Source organism: Pseudopipra pipra, chromosome 15, assembly GCF_036250125.1.
Source record: "Pseudopipra pipra isolate bDixPip1 chromosome 15, bDixPip1.hap1, whole genome shotgun sequence".
NCBI lineage: Eukaryota > Metazoa > Chordata > Aves > Passeriformes > Pipridae > Pseudopipra > Pseudopipra pipra.
Window position 1 is genome coordinate 1,487,522 of NC_087563.1, and position 12,626 is coordinate 1,500,147.

Below are 12,626 nucleotides of genomic sequence, written 5' to 3' on the forward strand. Positions count from 1 at the left end.
GGGCGCCGCAGGACCCTCCGCCCTGGGCCGCCCCACGGAACGCCCGATTCCGCCGCTCGCTCCGGGCGCGCTGCCGCCCCGCCGTTCTCCGCGGCGCGGCTGCGTGCGGCCTCGGCGGCACCGATGGAGAGATCGCGGCGCCCGCCGGGGCGCGCCGGGGCGGGAGAGGGGCGGCGGAGCGGCGCGGGGCGCACCGGCGCGGAGCGGGGCAGCCCGGGTCCTACGGCGGGCGCGCGCTCAAGGTCGGCCAGGATAAAGCGCAGCGATTGCAGCGGCCTTGCGTCAGGGACGGCGCTGCGCATGCGCAGGGAGCGCGGGGCGGCACCTGCGCGAGGGCATCGCCACGCGCATGCGCCATGCGGGGCGGGAGGGGTCAGGGCGGGACCTTCAGAGCGGGAACGGGAAACGGGAAACAGGGAATGTGTGTGGGGAGGGTTGGGAAGAGCAGCTCTGGAGGACAACCAGCTGTCCCTGCCCAGCCGTGTGTCCTAGGGGCCAAGGAGGCCAAAGGGATCCTGGGGGCATCAGGAAGAGCCTTGGAGCAGGGCAGGGAGGGGATCCTGCCCCTCTGGCCAGCCCTGGGCAGGCACATCTGCAGGGCTGGGCCCAGCTCGGGCTCCTCAGCACAGCAGGGCCAGGGAGCTCCTGCAGCGGGGCCAGCGCAGGCTGCGGAGATGCCCAAGGGCTGGAGCAGCTCTGGGAGCAGCAAAGGCTGAGGGAGCTGGGGCTGTTCAGCCTCCAGAGCAGAGCCTGAGAGGGGCCCTCCCCAGGCTGTGTCAGGGGCTGCAGGGAGGGGGCAGAGGCTGGAGCAGGCTCTGCTCGGGGGGCCCAGCAATGGCCCAGGAGGGACGGGCAGGAACTGATGCCCGGGAAGTTGCAGCTGGACAGGAGGAAGAACTTCTTTGCTGGGCAGTGACCCAGCCCTGGAGAGAGAGCAGAGAGGGTGTGGAGTCTCCTGACTGGAGATCTTGCAGAGCTGTGTGGACACAATCCTGTGCCATGTGCTGTGGGATGGCCCTGCTGGAGCAGGGAGGTGGGCCCAGATGAGCCACTGTGGGCCCTTCAAACCTCACCCACTCTGTGATGCTGGGAAATGGCCTTAAACTGAGACAGAGGAGATTCAGATTAGATATTGGGAAGAATTTCTCCACTGCAGGGGTGGTCAGGCACTGGAAGGGGCTGCCCAGGGAGGAGGTGGAGTCACCATCCCTGGAGGTGTTCAGGAGGTGTCTGGATCTGGGTGATGGGTCAGTGATTCCAGTGGGTACATAGTTGGACTGGATAATCTCCAAAGTCTCTTTCAACCTTGATGATTCTGTGCTTTGGCTAAAAAGACTCCCAGGGCTCAGGAATGTGGGTCAAGGGCATCTGTGAGGCCTTTCCCTGCAGGGGCTGAGCCCTAACACAGCTCCTGGCAATGCCAGAGGCACAGCAGAAGAAAAGCTGTGTCAGTTTGGCACTCTCTGACTGAGCACATCCTTGTCTCCATCCCAGTTGTGTTGGTTTAATGCCCTTTTCCCAAAGGCACATTCAGGCTAACAGCTGGAACCTGAAAGCCTGGAGCCCAGCTCTGGTGCTCCAACTGCTCCCAGTTTCACACAGCTGGCTGCCTCTGGGTTTGTCAGGGACTCCCACATGGCACAGGGAGCTCATCAGCCCACCCCACACATGAGCTGTGGCTGCAGGTTTGGGATGTGCCCCTGGGCTGGCACTGGGTTGCCAGGACAGCGAACCATAGAATGTTGCATGATTCAAATAGACCTTAGATCATCCAGTTCCTACTCCCTGCCATGGGCAAGGACACCTTCCACCTGCCCAGGTTACTCCAAGCCCCTTCCAACCTGGCCTTGGACACTTTCAGTGTTGGCACATCCACAGCCCCCCTGGGCAACCTGTGCCAGTCTCACCACCCTCACAGGAGAGGATTTCTTCCTAATGTCTTGTCCTAGTTAGAGCAGCCAGGAGCAGTTCATCACTGTGTGGGTGTAACCCAAACTGTGCATTCTATAATAACATTTCCCAGGAACTGTTAACAATAGACCATTTGCAGCAGCTGCCCAGAGCACACCTGACCCCTCAGGCTATAGTTATGGGTGATGTTAACTCCCCTCCAGGGAGTCATTAGCACCTCCACACCCAGCCTGAGGGGTCATGTCTGCTAACGGGACATCAAGGATTCCAAAAATACCTCAGGACTGACAACCACCCATTGCGGAACTCCCTGCCCTAGAGGAGGTGCTGGGCATTCCCACTCAAACCTGAGTGTATATGATCTTGGGGTCTTGGGACTTCTGGTACCATTCGTTGGATCCAGAGGAGGACCAGAACCTGGACTGGACTGCGACCACCACTCTCAGCCAGAGTGAGACCACCACTTTCAACCGGACTGTGACCATCACTCACACCAACAGGTTTTTTTTCCTCTCCTTTTACTTTTGGACTCAGGACCATGTGGAGCTCAGTGCAGGTGCCAACAAACACCACTCTGTTTGTGTCCCAGGGTGCTGGGTTATACATCCGGGTTTTGTAGGTTAAAACCATTTGTTTGTCTATATAATTGTATTTATTGTATTATTTTTATTAAATTGTAACTCTGACTTATAATCTCTTTCCAGTTGGGTTCATTTCTCCTGCCGGTTTACCTTTAAACCAGCACGTGTTTAACCTAAGTTTCCCCTCTTTCAGTTTGAACCCATCCCCTCTTGTCCTGTCTCTCCAGTTCCTGATGCAGAGTCCCTCCCGAGCTTCCTTGTAGCCCCTTCAGACACCCGCAGGTGCTCTGAGGTCTCCACACAACCTTCTCCCCTCCAGGCTGAGCAGCCCCAGCTCTCCCAGCCTGTCCCCACAGGGGAGGTGCTCCAGTCCCCTCAGCAACTCCATGGCCTCCTCTGGGTTTGCTCCAGCAGTTCCATGTCCTTCTCGTGTCAGGGACACCAGAACTGTACCCAGCACCCCAGGAATGGCCCTGCCTGGTGCTGCCTGAGCGGGTCCATCCCACGGGGTCAGTCCCAGCCGGTGTAACTGGGCAGGACCAGCGCTCTCCCGTGACCACCCGAGTGTTCCCACATGGCTCACACCGGCCTGACCTCATCCCACCTTTGCCTGTGTAAATAGGAGTCCTGGCCAGGCCAGCTCCGATCCCGCAGGGTGGGAGGGTGCCAGTGCCGGTGCCAGGCTCTCCCCTCGCCAGGCAGGGGCAGCAGCCGGCCGTGCTTGCGCTGCTTCCCGGCGGCTGCTCTAAGCCCGGAGAGTGATAGCTTCATTCCCTCACTGACAGCTCCCGGCTCTCGGCGAGGCAGCGATTCAAGCGCTGGCAGCTCTCTGGGAGCTCCGTCCGTCCCCTCCGAGGTGAGCAGAGTGGGTGTCCCATCCCACATTGAGCCCCTCTGGATAGGAGCAGCTCAGCTGCCAACAGAGCAACAGCCAATGTTTCAGCAGTCTCTGCAGATATAGTAAAAAGAGGAAAAAATAAAAATAATCTCCTGCTCTGGAGGTCACAAAATCCCCCCCGGCTGTTTCTAAGTCAGATGTGACCTGCAGTGGCCCTGGGCACAGCACCTTGGGGTCTGGCTGACTCTGGGTGTCAGTGCCCATGTGTCCACACTCCAGGCAGCAGGTCCCTCTGGACCCCCCAGTAAAGGCCAGCACACAACTCCAGCCTCCACTCCTGCGGTGCAAGAAGCTCACCTGCTCACCAAGAGCCACAGCTTTGGGCTCCAGATGGCCGTTAGCTCTTGCCCTCAACTGCACCACTTGCAGTGTCCTCTGCTCTCCCCCCTCTTCCCACACACACTGATCCCTCAGGACCCACCTGCCCTGTGTTCCCCTCTGCTGCCCATGTTGTGCCCACAGCCCACAGAGCTGGCAAAGCCCCCCGTGGTGGCAGTGGGCTGACACACAGAGCACCCCCTGCAAGAGCTCCAGAGCTTCCACTTGCTGCCTTTGGTGACCCAGAGAATGCTCTGCAGCAGGAGGATCAGCTCCCAAGCCTTCCAAGAGAAAGGGGGAAATCTGTGAGGGGCTGGCAGGGAGGGGACTGCAGGGCAAGGCAGTGAGATTCCTCTGGGACAATCCACAGCAAGGACAGGCACCAGCCACCTGCAGCAGGGCACAAGCACAGTGACACAGACAGAGGAGCTGCCATGGGGGGCTCAATTAATTTTACTCCCCATTAACTGTTGCAGACACAGGGCTGCTTTGCAGCACTGCAGAGGCTGGTCTGCCAGCAGGGCAGCCCTTTGGCGGGTGCAAAGGCAGGGTTCCATGGGGATGTCCTGTCCACACTCCCACAGGGATCCACACTGGAGCATTTACTTGACTGCATGAGCAGAGTGGGGCTGCAAGTCCTTTCCTACAAACCTTCAAACCACTTGGCTGCATTTGTCAGCTCCATGGGCATCTGTCTCAGAAGGATGTCACTGCAAATGACAAAATTGCAAGGAGTTCCACAGTTTTCAGTGGAAGAAGCACATCAGAGGCATCTGATGATCCGGGGCTGCCGGCAGCACGACAAGGCCTGCAGGGAGCTCCACATTAACTCCTCCACCTTCACTGTTCCCCACGCGCAGGGATTTGAGGGCAGCTCCTGCTCTCTGGCTCCCAAGTGCATTGGGGTTACCCTGAGCCATCACTGTGTGATTTTAGGTGACTGGGTGTGAAAAGGCTCGTCAAGGCAGCTGCCAAAACAGCCACACTTCAGCTGCTTTCCTGCTCACTGAAGGGGAGTCTAATGGAAAAAGCAGTGATGGATCAAACACAGCACGACATCAGTCTGCTCCCTGAGCCAGGCTGGATCACAGAGCCCCACCGTGCTTTGTGCAGGAGGGGAGAGCCCTGTTGGAATCCAGGGTTCTCTTCAAATGCTTAATGAAGGGCTGGCTGGGGGAGGGTGGGCTGCAGCAGGCAGGGCAAAAATAAGCCTGTTGCAGGGGTGGGAAGGATGCAGCTGTTTGACTCGGGTATTTAACAGTTCGTATGTTCCAGTGTTGTGATGAACCACCAGTCAGATGCTTGGCCAGGTGATCATCTCAGGGGGAATCACAACAGGAACAGGAGGGTTTGGGGTGGGCATTCAACAGAGCTGGGCAACCCCACAGCATCCTTCCAAGCTTCCCTGGTGTCACCTCTGTGATTCCAGCGGAGCTGGCAACAAGCATCAGCCTGTAGAGTAACAAAACAAATCAGAAAGCAGCCCAGAGGCAGCAAGCAGGCAGTTGTGAGGGCTGCCTGCCAGTCTGCCGGAGCTCACCAGACCTCCTTCCTACAGGTCAGGTGGCAGAGACCTGTCCCTCAGCCGAGGATGCAGCTGACTGGAGGGAGAGCAAGTCACACCTGACCCCTACACAACTGCAGCTGCCATAACAAGGATCCGAGGTACCTCCAGGAACCACAATAATGAGGGCAATTAGCATACTACAAATGAAAACTTCCAATTGCTGCACTCTGCAGATGTTTTTTTTACCCTGATCTGAAGCAGCTGAGGTACAAAGACTGGTTTTGGGAAAGCTCTGAAGGCTGGTCTCAGCCCTGCTGAGAGGATGGGCTGGCTTGAAGGTCACCCATAGCCAAGCTGTGGGAAGGCTGTCAGGGCTCAGCCAGCCAACCTTGTGGGCAGGGGGGGCCCTGGGGGCCCCTCCATTGGGGGCACACCTTGATGTGCATTGGCACAAGTCTCCCCTTTGCCCAGCAGGGCTGGATTCATCCACTTTCGCTGGCTCACAGTGGGATTTTCCAGCACACACCAGCCCTGTGCTCTGGCCTGGTGTCTCACATACCCTACACCATCCCAGCACGAGACACAAACACATCCCTCTTTCTGCTTCCCTAGTTTTTCCCTTATCAATGGCTTTGGAAGGATCACTCCCCTGTGACACACATGCCTCTGCTGGCACTAATCAATCCCTCACTGCTGGCCTCCTGTCCTCCCCACTCTTTCTGCCCTCTCTGGCATTTGCAGAATCACCACATGTACAGCTGGGGGAAGTTTGACTGCTCTGTGCTCCCTCCTCCAGGCCATCACAAGGGTGTGTTACCACACCATTAATTCCCTCTGAGCTCGTTCCTTGCAGTGCCTGTTGCTTGCTATCCTTTGACCTGTGCTGGTTTAATCTGCTCTCCGAGTTTCCACCCGGCGAGAACCATCACACTCCCCCTTCCCGATGCAGCTTGGAGGCTGCAAAACTCCCGAGCCAGCGCATAAGTCCTGAGGCAGCGTCTTTGTCTTTTGAGCAAAAATGCAGCTTTTTGTTCTGGGAACAATATAAATCACTCCATTGATACGTACCCGCTGTTCCCTTTGTTATTTCCTACGTACCTGTCCTTCCCTTTGTGAGCTGCAGCGCCGGGAGCCTCGGCAGCTCCTCTGTGCAAACACTTTGCTTTGTGCTCCCTGTCTGAAGGCAGAGCCAGGAGAGAAAGGCTCTTCCCTGCCTGGCAGGGCCTGTGCCAGGAAGCTCCTGTTGGATCAGCTGCTGCCAACACACCCAGCCCAGGTAGAGCCTGTGATTTATTTAATATGTGCAGTTACAATAATTGCATTTTGAAATCAGCCTCATGAGACAGGCATGAACAAAGGGGTAACATTTGGAGGAGAAGAATTCCCGGTTTGTGCTCAGACAGAAGAAATTCTCCTTCTCTGCTACCTTGGCAGTAAAACAATGAGGGAGGAAAACATAAAATCATTCACGTTCCTGACTCCCTTCCCTCCAGCAGCACCAAGATATATTTTGAAAAGCTTCAGTGAAGGCTTTTACTGCAGAAAATAAACAGTGAATTGTGTCCCCCCAGACAGCAGCAGGAGAACATCCTGACTGCCTCCAGCCTCAGCTCCTCACCTCCAGCTGAGCTTTCCCACTTGACCAAGCCACACTACAGCCATGTTGGCACAAGCCAACCCCTTCATTGCTGAAAAGGAACACATCCAAGACCTCTATATCTTGATTTCTGGGAGCTCCTGCAGTCCCTGCTTACCTGGGGGCAGGGGATGCTTGGCTGTGGGAACTGGGATTGCTGGAGCCTCCTTGCACTTTCCCAAGCCAACAGCAGCCCAGGGTGGGCACAGGCAGCCAGGCCAGGGATGGAAGCAGCTTAATTGGATTTAAGTAGCGCTGCAGCCAATTAGGGACCCAAAGTCCTGACATATGTTTTTCTCCTGCAGGAGAGGCCAAAACCCCTGGGTGTAATTAGCAGCTGGTTCAGGGCTGAGGGGCAGCTCAGATGCTCTGAACTGCTGCTCCCAGATCACCTCCCTTCCTTCAGGAGGAGGAGGAGGCTCTGCTGAGTTTTGGGAAGGTGCTGCCTGGCAGGATCAGGTACCCACACGTGGCTGCCCTACTGTGCAGGAGCCTGAAGTCCCCACTGCACTCTTGTTCTGCCTGTGACCCACCAGCCATGTCCAGGAGCAGCCTGGGGTTGGTGGGGCCAGTGGGCATCACACCCTGACCCTGAGCAATGATGTCCCTGCCTTGCTGTCCCTGCAGGTCCCAGCCCTGCTGCAGCAACCACTCCCTAGACACAGGTCCAGGAGCCTGGGGACAGCACAGACACCCCTGGCCAGCCTGTGGGAGCCCCACTCGAGGCAGGGCAGCGAAGGAGGAGGTGTCTGTGTCCTATGGTGCCCTGGGCATGCAAGGGGAACCCTGGGCTGTGGCTTTTCAGCTCTCAGCAGCAACCAGAGAGCTCAGCACCCTCTGACAGCCCCCAACAGCACTGCCGAGCAAACTGCACCACAGTCTGCTCCCTGGGTGTATTTTTAAAGCAAATGAGGAAACGAGGACACACAAGCCACGATTCGCTCAAACTCCTGTGGCTGATTGGGGTAAATTCTGCCCTGAGGTGTTTTCTCCTTGGATCATGTCATTCCTGTTTCAGTCCATCAGCCCTGCCTTTCAAACAGCCTTTCCAATGCTCTCTGGCCTGCAGTGAGGGGAACCAGCTGCAGCCTGGGCTCACGTGTTTGTTGCCTCACTCCTTTCTGGGGGCCATGAGCCCCATCCCTGACCATGAGCCACATGTTGGCCTCTTCCAGAACAAAACCCTTCACTCCCTGAAGCCAGGAATCTGTGTCCTTGGGTGAGAAAGATCAGAAAAGGACAAGGTGGGGAAAAATAAGAGCAGTGAGCTCAACACCAAGTGTATGATTTCCATGGAGGCACCTGGGATGCTTCCTATCCCTGTGTTTTTTGGAGGGAGGGCACACTTTAGTGTATTGATTCACATGACCTCCACCATTAATCTTTGCAAGGTTGTTTTTTTTTTTTTAATTCCTCCAAGAGAACAGGCAATTTTAGCCACGGCAGCATTCTGGGGGGAGGGAGAGGGACGTGGACAGCTTTGAAGGTACCCAGCTCAAAGCCCCAGTTACTCTCCCTGCTTTTCCCTCACCAACCTCGGCTGCAAGAACACATAAATTGTGTGTCATAGCTGCCTTTTCATCTGTCCCAGGAGTTATAGACTGCACACATAAGACAATTCATGTTCCTCTGCATAATGAGGTGAGTTTTATAAATCATAAATCTTCACTTAATATGCAGGTGGTGTTTGCTGCCAGGTTTAGGAAAACTGATGCAGTTGCCAAGTTCATGAATGTCATAAATCATTCATGCTAAGGTAGTCTGCAATTGCTCAGTCCTTTGAGACAGACCAATTTCAAGGTGGTTGTTTAACACACAAACACGATCTTCATTGATTGTTTATACAAATATATATTTTCATTAAGTTTTTTCCTCTCCATTTTTTTTTCCTTCTTTACGTGCCAAGAGTGGTGCCCTGAAGAGTCCCCGCTAGTGGCTTCTCTCCAGCTTCAGAATTCCATCAGAAATCCATTACCAAATGCATAAAAATCCATGGATTTGCAATAAAAAGAGCCTCCTAAAGCTCAGAAAACAGCCTGGATGTCTCAATAAATCTTGATGCATGTGATTAAAGAAAACAGAGTGAGAGAGCGTGCTCAATTCGTCACAGGGTCATTTTGGACACACAGTATTTTCTGCAAAATTGCCATTAATTAAAGGTGTGCTGATCCCAGCAGAGTTTTCATCACCACTCCAGCAGTAGCTGCTGTGTGCACAGGAGCAGGTAATGCACTTCCCATGGAGAATACCTTGTGTGCTTCTGGATTTAGCTTAGCCTACACACCCCAGAGCTTGCTGGGTGCTCTGCAGCCCCCTGGGATGTGCAAGATTCCGTGGGAAGTCTCATGGGAAAGCATCTTTCCTGGGAGATCTGCAATTTTTAGTGGGGTGGAAAATTGGAGCTGTGTAAATCTTGCAAGTATCTGGGAAGAACCTTCCCACAGTGTTAATCCCGAGGGGCTGAACAAGGATAAACCTGCCCAGGGCTGTGGGAAGGATCACTCTGCTTGGAGATATTCCTCATGACTTCATGTCTCTCAAGCCCAAACGTCCTCAGGAGCTCCCAGCTCTTGGTTTTTGTGCCTCATCTTCCTCTCCCACCATCTCCTGGTCTTTGCATTTTGCTTTCTGGTTTTGTATGACCCCATTATTTCTAGGCTAGTCTTAAAAGGTGGAAGCTCTGTCCTATCTCCAAGTGTTCAGGGTCATCTAGGGAGGGTTGTCACCTCCCCTGCAGAAGCAGGACCTTGGATTATCAAAGCCTTTCACTTCCCACCAGATTTACATCTTGGAGAGATCCAAACAAGCAAGGCACAGTACTACTAGACAGAGTAGTAAATCAAAAAGTGTTCAGGCTCAGAGTCACCCAGCACTTGAGAGGGTCTGATATTGAACTCCACATTAATTTTTAGTGGATCTGAGAAAACTGTGTGGGTGAAAAAAGGCAGAAAATTTTGACTGCTGTTCTATCTTCCATCATCCTTTTCCAGCATAATTAACTCATCACAAATAATTCAGGCACCGAGCTCTTTCTCTTCATTATCCCTGTGATCAGCCAACAAGTGCCGAAGTTTCTGAGGTTTGTTCCTTGTTCCAAACTACTCAAGGAATAATTATTGCTATTAACTCCCCAGCTGCAGGTTGTTCCTCAGCATCTCACTGTAAGTGTGTGCCAGCAAGAACTGGAGATCTGGGCCAGACTGGTTAGTTCTGGGCAGATGTGAAGGTCTCCTCCCTTGAGTTGATGAGCATGAAATCTGGAAAAGATGACTTAAAATCTGACTTGCCGCTAATCTGGCACTGGATTGGCTCCCAGCCTGCCCTGAGATTTCTGGGATTTCGGTGTTATTCCTCCCAAATCTTCACCCATCTCGTGGTTCTCAGGGCAGGATCAGATTGGTGAAGCATCCCGGTTTTGTTACGCTCCTGCCTGCAAACCAGTTCTCCAGGATATGAATGAAAACCCAGCCCTGGGCATAGGCACTGCCAAAGGGATCATCCCTCTCCATTCCAGCAGCTCCAAGGTTTCCACCTCCTCTCTGCGAGGTGCCCTTCAGAGAAACCTTTTTCTGACTCGAGCAGCAGCTGGTGCTTCCTGGCGGTTCGGGGCCGAGATCAAACCTCGGTGACTCTCCAGAGCTGCAGGACCTTCCCTGCTGGAACTCTTCCCTCTGGGAGTGGTGGTGTTCTCGAGGCTGACTGAGCTGGGGTTGAGCTGTTCCTCACACTGCTGGAGGGGCTCTGCCCCTGCAGAGGGTAACATCTCCTGGGACTGGTAATCAGGGATCTGGGATGTCAGAGAGGGAAAGCTGAGAGCCTACCAGGAATTATTATAACAGGGAAACCTTGCAGGCAAAAATCTGAGCTCACCAAAATCCAGAGATGTTGTTCCCACCCCGTTTGCAAAGGGAAGAAGCTTTTGGGTTGGTTTCTTTAAGGATGTAGAGGGAGGACTCAAGCCTTCCTTTGATTGTTCCTCCAGGTCACAAACTAGAGACATGGATGATATTTCTGTACAAAACACTGCTGTCTCCTCATTCAGGGCAGCCCCCAGGGACAGGACAGGGAACAAGAAAATGCAGATAGAATTGGGAAAGAGAGGAAAAAGTTAAAAAAGTCAGATGAAAACAGGGAAGAGAAGAGCTGCAAGGTCCTGCTCCCTTGGGTCCCTGCTGTCAAGGTGCCATCCAGGCAGGCACAGCAAACTGGATGGGGCTCCCACACAAGATATGATGAATAGGAAACTGCATTTTCCCATAACATTTTGAGTTAATTACAGGAAACTTTTCTACAGCCTGGGGAGTAGCACACACTCAGTGGGGTAAAGGGGGCTTCCCTGTGTGCTGGCTGAGGTGGGAGGCTCCGAGCAGCGCTCCTGGACCCCAGGGGTGGAGATGCTGGATGCCAGGGACAGGGCCATCCCTGGCAGGGAGGACAGGGCCACCCCGGCAGGCAGGCTGCCAGCAGCCAACATGCAGCAGTGCTTTCTGCCTTCCCTCCCATTCCTTTTGTACATGTCCTACTTCTTCAAAGCTCCTGACCACCCCAGCTCCCTTTTCTCCCTCTCCTTTCTCCAAAGAGTGTGACATTATCACCATCTGTAAAACTGCCAAACAAGCGACTTGCCTTTGCATTTCCCTGCAGGGCTGCGCTTCAATTAAAAGCTTTTCTTGATGCTTTAACTTTCACCTCACTTAATTGAGGTTCCTTTTCCCAGCCTCCTCCTCCTTTTTAATGAGAGGCTAAAATGCCAGTTCACAGAGTTTGTAACGGGCAGCGCCAGCAACCACTCAATGTTTGGAGGACAAAGGCTGCCAAAGCCAGGCCTGGCCAAGTGTCATGGAGCCTGGGAGCAAAAGCCAGGGGAAAAATATAGGATCCAGGCCACATATTGAGTGATTCTGCCCTTGGTTCACGCTCCTGGGCTCCCTCAGTCAGCGCTTCAGCAGCAGCACTGCTCTTTCCCTGTTGAAAATGCAGGTCAGGGAAGGGGTGATGGAGGCCAGTCAGGCACAGCCAGATGTGCTGCTTGCTCCAAATCTCCCCTCCGGGAGCACCACTGCAGCACCACCACTCCCAAATATTTTAGAAGCATGAGCTGGGTTAAGTGTAGTGAAAAAAAAAAAAAAGGCTGTACGTCCTCTTTAATTTGCCCGCTAATTTATGAGCAGGTAAGCTGCTCCCCTGCCAAGCTTTTCTTCGCAGAAAAAGAGGTTAGAAACACTTCATAAAAAATATTGAGCACTTCACAAATTCTGCAAGTCCTTCTTGTGCAGGGATGGGGATAATTTTCTGTGAATTACTCATTTTTAAAAAAAGATGGTATGTGTTCAAGCAAAGCAACCACACGCCTTTATTTTACGTCCAACCTCGGCTGAGTTTGGGAGGCTCCGATTAGGTACAGTCAGAGCTGCTCATTTGTGAAAACCAATCTTCTTAGGAAATAATGAATTGGAAGCTTTCATGGGAATTACCCTCATGCTGCTGGGAGCTGGGGAGGATAACAGTGATCACAGAGCTCTGCAGGTCGGTCCCTGCCCATGCCTCTCCTGGCCCAGCTGTGCTGGTTCCTGCCAGTGGCCCCAAGTTGCTGGGGATGCAGCAGCTCTGGACTGGGATGCACAGGAGCTTTTGGGGCTCATTGCGAAGAGTTTCCTTGCTCCAGGACTGATCCTTTCTTCAGGCATATCCCCTTGGTGCATCATCTTGCTACAGAAGGCCCCCCAGCTCCTCTGCAGAGCTGCTGTGCTCACTGAGCTGCTCACGTCCAGGTGG